Here is a 17,720-nt window from a genome sequence, read left to right on the forward strand (position 1 = left end):
CTTTCTGCCGTCACAGATGAAGGCCCATCCCGCCATAGATTTGGGCCACTTGGCTAAGCCAGGAAAAAAAATGATACTTAAATAGTTTCATTATAATTTTTTTTTGTATCTCCTGGCTTTGAGCAGTGGGGCGACGCTTCACTGCCATAACAGAGGAGCCACACCTGGTCTTAGCCCAGACTGCTTCAGCTTCCAGGACATGCACATTCCTTTAGATGGTGTATGCTGGGCTACACTGAAGATGGTGCCTCAATGACAGCATTGTACCATGTATTTTACAGGTCATCCAGAAGTTGACGTGCATAAAAAAGTATTGGAACTGCAATATTGAGGGCAATGCAGTGAGCAAGAGAGCAGCTGAAAAATAACTAAATATTCTGGAACTATTTTGTTGGCCTTTCACCTTCAGGTAAATACATAGATAATGAATATAAATATAGACTGAAAAATAAATGGAAGTTATAGTAACCAGAGGGAAATGCATTATTTTATGTTATGAAAGTTCAGTCGGTAAGTGTGATCATTGCCGATGTATGCGTATGTAACCAGTAATTCAGAGTACTGAATCCTGGTTGGTGTACTGGGGAATATTAATGTCTATTTATAGTTCTACAAGGTCTCAGCTTGCAACCGAACGTGCACTGTGAATATGCAAATCATTATTTTAAAATGACATTACACACAGTCTAAAATAGTTTGCTGCCGCAAAATGTGCAGCAATGTAGTGTTTTTGATAAAACAGTTCTGATAAAAATATTTTTTTTATTACTCAAACAGTCTGTGCCAAATGAAAATCTTTTTTTATAAGTTCACATTAGAAGGACACACTCCAAAAATCAGTTGATAACACCCTTGCATTAACACTCAAACAGAATAAATCTTTGCCTTCGATAAAGTTTCTATTCACCCCATCAATTAAAGCCATACTCTGGCTCATAAGTAGCCTTTTGGTTTGCTGAATGACCAATTTTTTCACACATTTACATCTCTTTGTTGTAGCAAGCTCTCTGGCGAGAAGACTTGCTTCTTCCTTTGTTGCCTGACACTACCTTGGCTTCACAGAACAGGAGATCCAGTCCATTCACTTTTAGTCAAAGACACCTGAAAGCCTGCATTAGTCAGTAAGGCACAGTTGTTTTTTATTAAAGAAGTACAGGAACTGTTACTATAAAATGAAAAAAAGATTGGGAACGTCATTACTATTAGATTTCGAACACATCAGCCAGTGAGGTTATTTACTGGTGCATAATTTGCACCCCGCGAGTACCATGAAGTTAGTAATCTGGCCTGGGAATTGATCAACAGGGATGAAAGGTCGAGTTTTCAATTCCTACCACATCTATAAATAGTCAGCAAGGGTATGTCACAACACTTCAGCTTCAACAAAAGACAGAGAATGCAATATTCCATTTGAGAGACTGTAACATTGTATTGTATACATTTGTATAATACGTTCCTAAACCTTGTGAGGACAAGAGCACACATTTAGCACAAAACTTTGTTTGTTTTATTTTATTTTCCTTCCACAGGGGAGATGGGGGCCTTGCTAGAGGCCCCCAAAGTCCATTTCCGTCTGCCTGTACATGTCGGTCGAACCGCCATGTACAGGTTGAGGGAAACAGACATCATAATCCCTACAGAGGTGCCTGAGCAGGCGCCACCCGTATTGTAGGGATTACGGTCCCACCGCTGCCCCGATGGGCTCCTTGAGCCTTTTGGAAAAGCAGTGGTCGGTCCCTCCGCCCGATGCCTCTGACCCCCGGATCATAATCCAGAGGTTGGTCCGCTTCTGTGGATGGTGGTGGACTCTCCATTGATGGCCTATCGGTGGCGGGCCCACCAACATCAGAATAAGGCCATATGTATCTAACAAAACTTTTAAAAATACATAAAAAATGTACTTCAGTTTTTGCTTTCCTAACTGCTGAATGTGTACAGTTCATTTACAGATATCTACATTTTGTAACAGATGCTCCAATAATTAAGGAAAAAAAGGAGACTTCGTCCTTGCTTACCTCCCTAAAGTCGGGCACCCAAGCTGCATTGCGAGTAAGGACTATAATTTATCTGTGTTTTTACATTTGCTTTTTCCTTCATCCCTTTTACCTGCTTTTATCTGGCACTGTCCATTGTGGTCAGAAGAAAGGGTTTGTCAAACCACTTTTGAACAAGTCAGATTTGGATACCTTGGAAGAAACTTAACTATAGACTAACCTTTCTTGTGCAAGCAGTCGCTAAAATGAGAAGTTCTGTCTCACTTTTTACTACTTGCCTGCCAGATGATTTTAAGGCCTGAGGCTGTTTTGAATGATGTTAAAGAAGATTACAATGATGAACTTTCTACCTGCCCCATCCTGCTTTTGAGTTGTGTCACCTTGTTACCCCAAAATGATAATCTTGAAGAAAATAACTTCTTTTTAATCTGTGACACATGAAATATTGGGTTGTTAACGCTATCATCATATCTAGATTGTGGAAAGCCAATGCTTACTGCGTTAGCTGCCCCGAGTTAGCTATTTACAAGGTTCAAGATGTTCAGAATATGGCAGCATGACTTCTCATGACTGTTGGATACTCAGTAGGTTCTCTATGGCTTGCTGTGAGCTGCTCAGGTTGCCAGTTTCTAGAAGGTTCCATTTTAAGGTACTGTGGTGTCTATGCATTATTTCTCAGTGCACTTATTTTACATATAAATGTTGGAATGTTACTTTGTACTTGTCAAGGTATTCCATGTATTACTTGTTTAGAATGTTTGGGCCAGAGGCTGCAGTTGCTTCACTAGCAGTTGGAGCAACCACCTTGAGCCCTCTACACTTGTATACCTGTGTATCCTGTTGGCTGCAATTAATCTACTCAAAGAGTAAAGACTCCTGGCCTATTTGAATTGCTGTACAACTTTATTGAAGAGAACACACTTCAATTTTGGCGACAAGCTTGGGATGAACATTTTTTTTTTCTTCCTTTCAAAAGAATAAGAAAATGGACTTTCTGCTTTCCTGCTTTAAAAAGGTACTGTAACCTCTTTGTTACTTTTGAGGGCTCAAGGACCTATTTTCTGCCAAATCACATCCCTGTGACATTTTACTGTCATTTTTTCATTGTCAATTGGCTGCGCAAGGACTAATTCAAGGACTTCAGCTAATAAGTGTGTGAAGTCAACTGTCAATCTTTCAAAATAATCATTTCCTCCTGTGCCTGTTAAATTTAATTCCTTATTCCTGCAATGCCTGCGCATAAGCTGTGCAAAGGAAGCATTTTATCAATGAAGAAAGGTTTGAAAGTAAACAAAGCATGCTGAGCCGGTATTATTGAGCACAGGAGGAGAATTCCATAGCGCGAGTTAAGCAGCAGTGTGTCCCTTGAAAGGCAATCAGCCTAATTGAAAGTAAACCTTGGCAACTCTTGTGCTCCAGCTCTTTTATCCAAGTGTAAGAAACTGACTTCTAATTTGAAAAATAAGCAGCAGTGCTTGTGCTTTAATTCATTCATGTTGAAAAGCAAATAAACATTTTCACAGAGCTTCTACTCCTTTGCGATTCTACTTGTGTTTATGATTGAAAATAAACACGATGCACGTATCTTCTGCACTTTAAATTCAACTCCCTTGGGGAAAGCCATTATTCCCCAATTCATTATTTTTCTTCAGGTGCTCAGTCAAGCCTGAAGGGAAATCCATTATATCTGCAATTAATCATTTCCCTTCAGCAGCTCAGTCAAGCGTGAAGGGAAAGTCATTATTTCTTCAGCAAGTGTTCAATTCAGTGTGTTTTATTTACATGTACAGCCAAGCATCAAACTGCCTCATGTTTTAAACTCTGTTTTCTCAACATATCCACACCTTTTAGACAATCATTCACAGCAAAGTTTAAGACCATCTTCACATCAAAAAGTTAAGCTCCAAGTAAATATGGCTTCTGACTACCAATTATTACAAAATTTCAAAATAAACACTATGTTCAGCAACTGGAATTTTCTCAGCTCAAACTATTCTACCTAGCACTTTTCAGACTGACATTTCTCTTGTTTGTTCAGGAAAAAAAGTGTACTGTAACCATCCATTACCTTGTTTTACTTCATGGAAGCTCAGTTTTCATCCACGTCATCAAAATTTCTAACAGCTTTACACCCATAGATGTGTTCAACCGGATTTACAAAGGAAGTGCTCTCCAACAAGAACCTGTCCACTCTTTGCTCTTCTTATTCTTTTTGTCACAGCGCCACCTATTGGATTCACATCTAATTTTTCTTCATCAGCGATTAACACGCTATTTCTTCATGTGTTAATGCAAAATATATATATATATTTTTTTGCTTTGTGCCATTTCAAGGATAATCAGCAACAACACAGTTTATATTTTATTGCCAATATTTAGTTCCATTCTTGATATTTAATTATTATTTTTCCTTACAGGTGTTGCTGCATTATTTCATTGTTCTCACTGCAAGTGCATTTTCAAAATTATTTTGTTGTTCTGCTGTATACATTATCCAAACCGTTACTCCTCCTGCCTTATTTCTACAGGATCCTGGGGAACCACCGCTAAAATGGCGTCTTTGGTTCATATCTTTTGAAGCTTATATTGGTGCCATTGATGGTTTAAAATTCAAACCAGAAAGAAAACGTAGCCTTATGTATTATTATTTAGGTGTTGAAGGGCAAAATGTTTTTGACCATTTACCTGTATACTTGGGCCAAGATTTAGGTGATCTAGATTATTATCAACTTGCAGTTAAAAAATTAACCATTTATTATGAGGGAAAAGTAAATTTAGTTGTTCATCGTCACAAATTCTTTACGCGCATCCAAGGTCCCAATGAATCTATTGACACTTATATAACAGCACTAAAAGTTTTGGCCAGTTATTGTGATTTTGATCACTTCACTTCACAATTAATTAGAGATCAATTAGTGTCTAGATGTTATTCAAAGAAAATCCAACAAAGACTTTTATCTTGTAGAAATTCCTCATTAGATGAAGCTATTGATATAGCAAAGAGTAGTGAAACCTCTGAAAGTGATGCTAAAATTTTACAAACTCAACCTTTGCCTTCAACCACTGGTGCGCTGTCAACAAAGCCCACACACACAACTGATATGGTAGCAAACAAACCCAGAGGTGCTTTTTCAAATTTCAGAAGTTTCAGTGGTACATCTTTTGGCCGTGGTAGAATTTTGTGTTTCAGATGTGGTTCAAATTCCCATGTATCAAGTTTTAAAAATTGTCCAGCTGCAGCACAAGAGTGTTGGAAATGCAAGAAAATTGGTCATTTTGGCAATGTTTGTAGAGGAGGCAAACGTCATCTTATTCGACTTGTTCAAGACTGATGTTGATACTGATGTTATAGAAAACAAACTTGAGGAATTAATGTTAGCGGTAGATTGCATCGACATTAACAATGTACATTCCGAGAACACAATTTCAGATCCCTTGGTCCAGATTTTTATTGACAATATCAACATTCCACTACTTATAGATTCTGGGGCAAAAATCACTATTATTTCTATTGACAAGTATAAACAAAGCTGGTCACATAAAGTATTATTGCCTCCTGATGTTGTCACTACAGCATTTGAAGGCAGCAGAATTGATTTAGCAGGATATTTTTGTGGCAACATCACTTTTGAAACTAAGACTATTCATGGTAAAATTTATGTTGCATACAAAGGCATTAATGTACTGGGGTGGTGGCATCAAGCAGAGTTTGGGATGATCATCAAACCTGGTCATAAACATCCTGCTTCTCTTACTAGTTCGGTTTCTGACCACTCAACTTGGAAAGAGAAATTCAAAAATGTATTTTCTGACAAAATTGGTTTGATTAAGAACTTTTGCCACACTATCAAGATTAAAGAAGGTGTGCAACCAGTCAAGCATAGGCTACGCAATGTCCCACATAGTGTTAGAAACGAGTTTTCTGCAATGTTAGACAAGTTTAAACCATACTTGTGGGGGAGAAAATTTTGTTTGAGGTCCGATCACAAGCCATTACTTGACATACTTTCTGGCAACAAAATCAAAAAAGCAACCGCTAGGTTAGCCAAGTTATCCACTAAGCTTTTAGAATTCAATTTTACTGTGCAATACATAGCTGGAGGAAAAAATATTAAAGCTGACTTCTTATCCAGGCATCCTGTGCAGGTGGACAAGTCTAATGCTTCAGAAGATGATATTGAAGAATGTATCATTGCTAGCATTGATGACACCATAATCTGCCCTGACATGGTAGAGTGGTATAAAGCATTAGAAAGTGATTCACTACTTAAACAAGTGATGGAATTTGTGGTTAAAGGTTGGCCTAAGGAAAGTTCTGTTGAGCCTGAGTTACAACCATTTTGTAAGGTTGCAAATGAGTTATCTCTTGAAGTCAAACTTTTAGTCAGAGAAGGCAAATTAATTCCTCTATTTGGTTTTCGACAAAGAATTTTAGAAACTGCGCATTCAGGTCATTTGGGTATGACTGCCACCAAGCTCAGAGTACGTAATAATTTTTGGTGGCCGTCTGTTGATCGAGATGTGGAAGCACTTGTTAATAATTGCACACAATGTTTATACAGTGACAAACATTTGGTTACAAATTCTCCATCTCCCAAACCTTCAACTTCTCCCAACAGAGTATGGCAAAACGTCGCAGTAGATTTTCTTGGACCATTTCATCTACTACCCAATTGCATGAGATATTTTATAGTTCTAATCGATCATTTATCCAGGTGGGTAGAGGTCAGAGGTGTTTCTGAGCCAAATACCAAATCTGTTATTCGTTTTCTGCAAGATGTATTCAGCAGAGAGGGCACACCTGAAGAATTACTTACAGATAATGGGGTTCAGTTTACTTCACAACTCATGCAAGACTTCTTGACAAAGATGGGTATCAAACATTTACGCACTCCTTTGTATTTTCCTCAGGGAAACAGCAAAGTTGAAAGATTCAACAGGGTTCTAGTCGAATGTATTCAGAGTGCCATCAAAGCAAAAATAGATTGTGAGTCTGTTATCAGAGATGTGGTATGGGCATATAGAACCACCCCTCACTCTGTATCTGGTTGTGTTCCTTTTGAATTGATGAGAGGGAGGAAAGTGGTATCTACGCTCAATCCGTTTTGGAAATTGAATTGCTTGGATAATAAATGTGATGTTGCAAAGAATTCTTTCATTGCTAAAAATCGTAGTGATGATGCCAGTGTTAGCAGATGTAATAAACACTCCGTGCCTGTTTCCAAGAAAGAAGTCAAATTTGTTGTTGGTGACCTCGTTCGTGTCAAGGATCCTTTGTTGCTACAAAAAGGTAAATCAAAATTCAGGGATCCTGCACGTATAGTCATAATTAAAGGTAACAGTGCAAAATTAGAGAATGGTCAATGGTGGAATTTTGGTCGCTTGGCCAGATTCAATCCTGTTTATAATCCAGTTGTAAATATTGGTCAGAGTTCTCCGGATGTCAGAAGGAGCTCAAGAATGAGGAGGATTCCTAGTAGGTATGTTCAGTAAACATTTTGCTCACAGTTTTGTTAAATGTGTAATTTTCCTTTTTCGTTAAAAGGAGGGAGATATGTGGTGTCTATGCATTATTTCTCAGTGCACTTATTTTACATATAAATGTTGGAATGTTACTTTGTACTTGTCAAGGTATTCCATGTATTACTTGTTTAGAATGTTTGGGCCAGAGGCTGCAGTTGCTTCACTAGCAGTTGGAGCAACCACCTTGAGCCCTCTACACTTGTATACCTGTGTATCCTGTTGGCTGCAATTAATCTACTCAAAGAGTAAAGACTCCTGGCCTATTTGAATTTCTGTACAACTTTATTGAAGAGAACACACTTCAGGTACTCTGCTACAGAACCTATTATGAAGCAGGCACTGTGCTGCTAATGTGTTTCTTTCGAAGTCTAAGGGATCCATTTATTTGGCTCTTCCCTCCTGATAGCAGTGCCCTCATTTAGAAAAGACTTGGTGGGGGAGGGCAATGGAAGGGGGACTTCCTTCTCTTGTGTTACTTCCTCTATTGTAAGGCACTCTAGCTTGGCCTGCACTAAATAGAGGACTTTCTGTGTTTCAGGAGGCTCTTAAAACTCATTACTTGTATTGCTTATCTTCATATCTGCTCTGATGTTGTTACTCTGCTCAGTGGCAGGATGCCAAAGGGCATTTTGTTGCGCTTTATAAGTAACAACTTACTCAACTCTTATCTTCCATGTACAGCATTTCAGTATATTTAGTGGATGCCCTCAGGCACAACACACAGTACTGATGGCAATTTTAGAAGATATCAAACAGAAATGAGAGTTGTTTCTCTTCTCCTTTGGTAATGGGGCATTCTCACCTGAAGAATAGCACAGGTACCTAACACCTGACCTATGGATAGACTGAGCTCAGCTTTGTAATGTCTGAACCTATCATTTATGTCTAAACACATGCCAGGCTAATTGCTATAAGTAGTATAGATATTTAGAAACAACCATTATAGAGAATATGGTCTTTCTTCTCAAATGCACAGTTGTGTTTTATAATGAAAATTGCCGCTGCAGTCTTTGAAATCAGCATTGATTTTAGTGCATTTGACTCTTTATGTGTTGGGGGTTTTGGAACAAAACTGAAAGCATAGTTATTGGTTTTACAACATACGCTATTAAGAGCACAATTTGTTTTTCTTTTGGAGGGACTTCCGGAGTAGCATCATTTTGCTCCACTCTTTTATCTTGATAAGGCCACATATATGTGTGTATTTCTGGCCTCATGTATTTGCATAATACAGTTATAATCAGTATACGTAGTGCACTATTATAGAAAGTGCAGTATTGAAAGGTTCTAAATGAGTATGTGCGTTAACTATTTTTCCTTTAAGAACAGCTTGGCTGTCGACAAATTTCATCTATATGCTAAGATCGGACTGGGGTTGCGCTGAAATGCATTCGATGCAGTGCATTCTCCAAAGGTTAGGAAAGAATAAATCAGGAGAGTGATGGTGTTGTGCCTGTAACACAGTCAGTTGTTCTAATAAATAAAAGTGTATTCATGTGTGAAAGTAAGAAATAGATGAATAACCTTATATCAATGAATGTGTTTACAGTTTGTATGTGTGCTGCACAATGATATGCTTTTGAAAGTAACTTGCTAAGTTAGCATGACTGTGGTCCATAAGCTTACAGTTGGGACATTTAACATTGAACATGAAAGTTGCTTGTGATATATTTTTAGGTCTCGCCTGGCGATAGCTGCGCATGCACTGCCCTCGCCATGCGAGTGTCTTTTGCAATCAATTCTCTCAAAGGCTTACATGTACGCGTAGGGATGGACAAAGATGGCTACTCTCGCCATTTGTCCAATTCTAACAGCATGCGCGTGTACGTATGGACAGTGAAGAGTCCGACGCCATCTTGCAAAGCTTTCATTGTTATGGCAACGAAAATGCAGCTTCGCGTATGCAGCTTGCTGGAGTTCGCTGTGTGCACGCGCATGGACAAACAGATCAGATGTGGACAGCCCGACGCCATTTTGAGCGCGGCGCTGCTTCACGGACATGGCTGGTGTTTACTGGAACGTCTCCGTTCCACCTTTACTGTTGTCGATATTTCATTCTATCTGCTTCTGGGCTCAAACTAACGTCGGATAATTACAGGAAATGTTCTATTTCTGTTAAAAAATCCCATCAACGCTGAAACGGGAGCCGTCCTGCCGATCTCGTTATTCTGTGCTCTTGTCCCCCCTTCCTTTATTGCGTCTTTTACTTGATGGCATTGTCCTCGTGGTTGTATCACACTAAGGGGTGGACATATATCGCCCTCGTTTGATCATGACACACTAAGGGGTGGAGATTTCTCGCCCTCGTGCTTGCGGCATATTAAAGGAGTGGGGATGGAGCTCCCGTAGTTGTGAAATATTTAGTAATGGACATAAATATATATCGTTCTCTTGGATGTGTCATATCGAGGGATGCACTTATATCGCCTGTGGTTGTGACACACTGTCGTTCTCGTAGTCGCGGCACACTAAGTTGTGAAGATGTATTGACCTTGTGGTTTTGACATATCAGGAGCTGAGGATACTGCTCTCATGGTTGTGACATCTTTAGGAATCGACATACATCACTCTCTTGGCTGTGACATATTGCCCCTGTGGTTCACGATACATTACCCAAATATATGCAACATTCTAAAAAGGATGGCCAAAGATCGCCCTCGTGGGTGTGATATATCGACTGAAGGCCATATGCCCTCAGAGATGGGGCAAATGTAACACATGGAGTGGGGGCTGGGTATATGCTGTCCTAACTTCGTGACATATTAAGGGATATACATATATCGCATCGTGGGTGCGGCATATTGAGAAATTGGCACACATTCCCATCATGCTACGACACATCAAGGAACGGACACACATATCGCCCTACGTAACACCCTAATGATCGTAATGTACTAAAGGATATATTGTCCTAATAGTTGTCACATGTGGAGTGATGGACAGATACCGGGTGTGAGACATCAAGAGATGAACATTCTTAGTTCTCACATAACGAGGTGTGGAGACACGTCGCACTCTCGGTTGCCACCTCTTGAGTGACTGGCATACATTGACGAGCTCCATATACCCTGTCTGAAGGCTGGTGGTACGAGCAGGGCGGAGGCACTTTTAGGAATGCATTTTTCTGTATCTGGTTCTCGCCTATAGTGCTGTGCAGATTGAAGGTGCTCCGCAGCGCTTAGAAAGCTAGGTCATAAAAGGGTTATCAGTGCAATGTTTAGTGTCCCTTTTTGCCCGCTTCATTTACTTATAATGCAGGGCTGAAAGCAGGGGGGCGGGGGTAGAGGGCCTCTCTTCTATTTTTGAGCTACTATGTTCCCTCTTTCTCGGGGAAGCCTGCCCAGTAAAGGGACGTGGATGGGCACGGAGCAGGAACAGGACGGGCAGACTGACCCACTGCAGATTGCTGCTTTCTGTAGTCAGGGTTCATCCCCTTCCAGGATGCTTCAGGTAGGTGGACGTGCGTTTTCTCCCCCTTTCTCATGTAAGCCTAACCTGGATGGGCCCGGAGCATGAACAGAAAAAGCGACCACTGTCCACCACAAAATGCTGCTTTCTGTAGTCAGGATTCACACCCTCCCGGGATGCTTCAGGTAGGGGCAGGTGCTGTGACCGCCCCCCCTCTCAATGAAGCTTGTCCTGGAGAGTGGCATGGATGGGCAAGGAGCAGGAACGGGGCGGGCGAGCTCGGCCGGCGCACGGATGGGCACAGTGCAGTAAATGCAATCGTTTTCTGATGCGGCAGAATGCATTTTATAGTCTAATTTGAGGGGGCACTGTGCTCAATGTGGGGGTACCCCTCCCTCAAAGGGCCTCAAGGAGCAGGGACAGTGCAGGTTTTCTAGCCACACGTCTCGCAGGATCAGAGAACACATTGTGACAGTGGGGGTTCAGGACATCCCCAGGTCACAGGGCCTTGGAGGCGGTGCGCGGGGCCCTCCCTGGATGGCACTGAGAGGGGGCAGCCTCAGGTTTCTTGGGACAAGCATCCGTTACACAATGTACACCAAGTCAATCTGAACAAGCATTGGCATAGCCAATAGGTCTCGCCTTTGGGACCTTATAAGTGTTTAGTTATCCAGCACAATATCCTTGGTGCAACAACATCAACTGTTGCATGGCTAAAAACTTATAAGGTCCCAAATGCGAGACCTATTGGCTATGCCAATGCTTGTTCCCTTTTGCAGGTGCAGTTCACAGCATTCTTAGTTAGTGAAAGAACATTGTATTTTAAGATAGTAAGGCGAAGAAGAACTGGCGAGGTCAAATACACTTATTTAGAAGAACAAGGGGGTGCTACCAGTTGGCGATATCTGTCGAAGGAAAGAATTCAAGGAGGCCTCAGAAGCGAAGACTAGAAATGGAAAAAATTAGGTTGAATAATGGGAGGTCATGTGTGTCGAACTTTCTGTGTGTTTCTTATTAATGAACCTACCTTGTAGTCAGAGAGATGTTTTTTAGACTTCGAGAGATACAGATCTCTCCTGACATCCGATTGTGTGGCTTTATGCTAAACATGACCTTTTGCTTACAGAACTTCAAGAGAAGTTCTGATGCTAATACCTTTTCTTGCTTCTGGATAAATAGGGTTTTTCTTAGTTTAAAGTAGAGATAGCTAGATACTGCAATTATTTCCCATGTATGGGTAGAAGGATCGCAACCATTCGCCCAGTCATCAGACTTTGTTCTTAATCTTTTGCATTGCATTTTCTGAAATCTTGATTTGTTCTTTGCAGTTAAGGACCAATATTGTACATTGATTTGGTCTTCCTTTAATAACTCTGTATATTTACAGTATGTTCTTGCATCTGATTTATATTACCGGGGTTTTGAGTTTATAATAATTCATTTTTCAACTTTAAGATATGTACTCTTACTCTTAATGTGTGGTCACATTTGGCCACACAGTTTATGGATCTAAACTTGTCAGTAACCCCTTCTCTTCTCAGGCTACAACAAAGGTCCATTGACTTAAAAAAAACTGAAAGGTTGTCTCAGAGCTTCTTCACCTCTTTTCAGGATATTGCCCATCAGTCCCACATTCTGTGTTCTGGAGCTCGAATGAATACTTGAATCTTTTGCATGCTAGAACACAATTTGTTTCACTGTTATTCCAAGAAAACTCAATTTTTACCACTTCTTTATACCATGTGGCTTCCAGCTTGAATGTACCCCAGTCATCTCATATGAGAACTATTCAATGTGGGGAGCTGACACGACTATTTTATTTTGATTTAGAATAGTGTAGATTTCTGGCAGTATAGTTAACTGTTGCTAAGACTGTCAACTGATTGGCCCACATTTATTCAATCTCAGAATAAATTGAAGATGCATTCGGAATAAAACCTGAGACTTTAAGGAGAGGATCTGGCGTTATGGCTGAAGCTACCAACTTTGGAACTGAGGAACCTGGTTCGGGTCTTGGCGTCGGCTCAACATCCTCTGATTCTGGGCAAATCACTTAATCTCCCCATGCTCGAATAAAAAAAACATGTCATCTTGTGTAATGTAACTAGTGTTAATATTAATCACTCAAATACTTTTGGGTCGAGTTCATGCTGTATAAAAAAAACTGCAAAATGTCTGATATCATCTGAGGTATCCCACTAACCTCAATAGGCTGAGACCTCTACAAGTGTGCAGCCTTAAACATGCATATATTTCAACGTCCCAAAGAGCCCACTGAAAACCTTTCTGAGGTCACCAGTCATACAGGAGCTTCTTTCTGTAGATATAATTTAAAAACATTTCATAAGCTCATTTTACAGAAGGATTTTTATGACAATTTCCACAAATCGTTGTCTTGAAATGACTGCAAAAACTGGTTCGAAAGTGCTTTGCACTGAAATCTGTAGAATCGGTTTTTTGGTTGTGAAATCAAGCATTCAAATATTTTTAAGACATCGATCATCAGTAGATTATAAACATTGTCAAACCCACCAAAACATTTTTGTTGTAATTGCATCGGGTTTCACCAATATGTTAAAAATGCACAATGTATCACTGTCTTTTCTTTTCTTGGCTCTAAGTATAGCTCTGCCACATTATTTGCATTCCCTCCATTGGTTGGCCTGTTAGCCCCTCCTGAAATTCAGGGCAGTGCGCCCCTATGCAACCAGGATGGAGCAGTCCAACGTGAGCGGGCAGCACGACCCTTGTAACGTTTGTTTGGAGTCTGTGTTTCGAGGTATGACTGCTATTTCTTGGATCCACAACACATGCAATGGGTAGGGCCTGGCTGAGTAATCTACACTCAGTACCATCGGTATAGCGTCCAGCCTGGGTATCTCCTCCGCTCTGTGACATGTGTTTGAAGATGGCTGCCACCTTGGCTGAACTGCACAGGTGTTCTGCAGGGGCTCCAGGGAGGCAGTGGTGGACTTCTGCAGGGTTTAGTGGAGAAGAACCAGAGGAGGGGCGGCCTGTCCATTAATGCTTATGAGAATAGAACGCTGGAAACTTTGGCTGTCTTGGGCTTCTTTCCTCCTGGTGCCACTTGCCTTGTCCTCAGCCACAGTTAATTTAGAAATTAGAAACCAATTCAGTAACAGCGCATTCATAATTGGGTTGGCAACATAGGACCTGTAGTTATCGCTTGAGCATATGCAACTGCACATCACCCCTTTGTCAATTCAGTAAACGCGTTGTTGACCATCTTTGCAACCTACCATAAATAATCCAACAACAAAGAACACTCCCTTTCTCCTTGTTTTCCGTAGTTCTGATTCTTAAATTATGTTTTTTCCATTGAATCTCTTCACTAGTGGTCACATGATACCCAATACAATTTAACCAATTTCAATCAAGAATGTTCTGCTTTGTGGCTTACTAAATAGAAAACACACTTTTGGACATTAACCATTAAATACTTTATTGAAAACCTTTATTTCATTTTTATTTTATATTTTATGCTGAGATTCAGTGTCCCGGAAGAAAAATAAGTCCACTATGCTGTGCTTCTGGTAGTGTCATGCTTTTGTGCACACAGCACAGGCAAACATTGCAGGAAAAGTCTAGTTGTAACAGATGAATATGATAAATGAATCCCTTGATTGAAATGAAATGGTGCTTGCATTATTTATAGTGCCATGTATTTTCAAGTAGCAATGCATGTTTTTTTCATAAATATTTTTATTAAACTTTGTGCAATTAACAGCCAGCAAACTAAGCAACAGGGTCTGCGGTCAACCATTAGACTGCAGGTCTCTCCCCTTCAATCACATGCACATCAGTTCCATCACTCAATGCTTCAATCCAAGAACGGGAGTGGAGGCCAACACCAAAGGACCAGCGAAAGAGGGACACCGCTCCTCAGGTGCATCTGCCACTGAAACAACTGCATCATCTCTCAAGACCGAAGAGGCCATGCTCAAAAAGGACTCGTTTAGGACCACACGGCCTCCATGGTCTATCCGTAGACAGGCCAATACTATGGCATCCCAAGCAGGCAGGATTGGTATCTTTCAAACCCCTCTAGCTTCCTTCCGGCAGATCGCCTCCTGCTCACAATCTGCCCGTCGCTGCAGCTCCAGCCCCCAAAGGTAAACATCAGGACCACGAAGTGACTTCCAACTCATGGTCAACTGCCGGCGGGCAAGGATAAGGGACAGATCTAGGAACCTATCAGTGACCCTCCTTGCCGCCAAACGGTCATGAATGCCCAGCAAACACAATGCGGGCAAATTAGGAACTCTCTGTCCGTGGAACCCTGTACTACCTGCAAGACCGCTGTCCAGTATGGAAGTGGAGAGGTGTGGCGCAGTGGCTAGGGCGGGTGACCCCAGAGAACGGGGCTCAAGGTTCGATCGCCGGTGGCAGCTCATCCCAGCACAATGTGACTCTGGGCAATAGCTCGCTTAATCTCCTCGATGGCCCCCAGCACCTTGAGACCCTTAGGGGTGATTGGTTTGCGCTTTAGAAATATCAGGTTATTAAATAACGGAAATGACCAACCCGTGTGATAGAAGTCTGCATCAATAGTTGAACAGCGGGGACAAGGCGAGGAAGCAGATGGAAACATAAGGGCTTACTTATGAGCCCTTGCAACACTTTCACACCACCCGTGGATCACTTTTTGTGACTCACCGGAGGCGTAAAAATGCACCCTATTTACAAAGTGCCGCATCTAGGCAGATGCGTCACTTTGTAAACCCATGTGCCACATTATACCTGTGCCAGGTATAATGTATGCAGGGTGGGCGTTCCCCTGCATAAAAGCCTCGTAGAAGTGGCGCACTGAAATCTATAAGATTTCAGTGCCTCACTTCTAGGACACCTTTTCATCAAACCTTACGCCTGCCTCATGGCAGGTGTAAGGGTGACGCAGCACATTAATGATAGGCCTCCCCCACGCATTGCTGGAGTTACATCATGCTTGCGACACAACTCCGACTTTTTTTTTTTATTGTGTACTCATTTGCCATAATTGTTGCAGCTGAAACCTCCAGACCTTATCTACCCATCTGGAAGGCCTTCAAGACCACAGTTTTGCGGAAAGGGGAATCTTGGCTACCACATCCTCTCCCCAAATGGCTGTAATCATTGGATCTGGCAGGTAGTATATCAACTTATTCCTTCCGAGTTAAACTTAATAGCTACATTCCATCTCTCCTTTCCAACCATACAGACTGGGGGTCCATTAACTTAGCCACTTTTTTGAGGATGTACGATTCAGATCCATCATATAAACATAGAGTACTGAATCCAGCCATTCTAACTTTGAAGGTGGCAATGTTTGAATTTTTAAAAATCTGTCTTCTTCCCAACAAAATTAAGTAAAACAATTATGTATTTGGATAATCCATATGCTCTCCCACATCTGATGGTAGCCCAAAAATAATTATTTCCAGGCTTACCTGAATTTGGTTGTGCAAGAGATCGTTCACAAAATTACACACCTCGTTCCAAAAATCTTGGATATTAGGAAAAGACATAAACATGTGGACATCACCGCACACCTCAAGCCACATTTCTTGCAGCAAGGCTCAACAGAGCCCCTCAGTTATTCCAGCCTTTTTGGTGTCCAATAGGTTCTGAGGAGAGAGAAGAGATTATTCCGCCTTAGATATGCTGGTTTAACCATGCTATATAATACTCGAAAGGATACTTGCCATAGGTGATCGAGATTCATATCTGCCATTCTCTCTCCCCACAGAGAGTTAGATGTGCTCTGTTCCTTTTCTGAATTATTCATGATTAAAGCTTACCAGGTTGCCACCACCTTCTATTGTAGTACGTTTTTAATCAGATGTTCTTTTAAGTCCTTGATATCATCTTTATCTTGTCCAAGAGTTCTGGACCAACTCTGCAGTTGGAGAAATATAAACTTAGAGACAGTTTTGTTAGTTAATTGTTGAAACTGTGTCCAGGAACAGAGCTTCCCTTCCTGGAGAATCTGACCCCATTCAGTTATATCTGCTTCCTTTAAATTCACCGCTAATCTATCTTTCAGACATTCCAGGGAGCCTGGCGAGTTCCATATTGGAGCATGCCTGCTATAATATGACAGATTTGTTACACGCCGAATCTAAGCCCATAATTGAGCCGCCGCCTAACTTCATTTAACAAGGTCTCCCATATCTGATCACTCCCAGACCCAACCTTTTCAGTTAGCAAAAACCTAAAATTCTTTAGTTGAAAAGACCATGCATAGTTTTGAAAATCTGGCAATGCTATGTCCCCTTTATCATAATTTCTCTTTAACTTCTGTCTTGCTATTCTTGAACCCTTAGATGCCCATATGAATGAATCTATTCTAGTGTGTAACTTTTGCAACCAGCTCTTCTTAAGGTGGAGGGGGGTCATATTAAAAAGGAAAGTCAATTTTGGAAGTATTGAAATCTTAATTAGGTTGATCCTCCCCTGTATCGTCAGTGGAAGATGGGAACAGCTAAGTAAAAGTCTATTTGTTTCTGTCAATGTTTTACTGAAATGTAGTTCTGCCCATTTCTCCAGAGAGGGAACAACTTTTATACCCAAATAGTTCAGTTCCCTTTTTATCAATGTTTGGTTCTCATTTACATTCCATACCATAGCCTCTGTCTTGGAGGGATTGGCCTAATACCCTGCTACCTTCTCAAATTCTACCACCAGGGAATGTAAACTTTCCATGGTGAAGATCAGATCTTGTGTATATATCATAACATCATCAGCATAAAGGGATACTTTCTTCAACCATGTGCCATATGAAAATGGGATAATCCC

The 17,720-nt window shown here is 41.0% G+C and overlaps 1 protein-coding gene across 2 annotated transcripts in view; it reads right to left on the reverse strand.

The window, feature by feature from the left end:
* Positions 1–4,099, reverse strand: part of LOC146785255 (galactose-3-O-sulfotransferase 2-like) — a 306,791-nt gene extending 302,692 nt beyond the window's left edge. The window contains exon 1 of one of the 2 annotated variants that reach the window (XM_085634195.1): positions 4,063–4,099. The gene's annotated coding sequence lies outside the window, so the exon portion shown is untranslated. The remainder of the gene's footprint in view (positions 1–4,062) is intronic. The other variant, XM_085634192.1, reaches the window with a different exon arrangement.
* Between the last annotated feature and the right edge of the window lie 13,621 nt (positions 4,100–17,720).

Source organism: Triturus cristatus, chromosome 11, assembly GCF_964204655.1.
Source record: "Triturus cristatus chromosome 11, aTriCri1.1, whole genome shotgun sequence".
In the NCBI taxonomy this organism is placed as follows: Eukaryota; Metazoa; Chordata; class Amphibia; order Caudata; family Salamandridae; genus Triturus; species Triturus cristatus.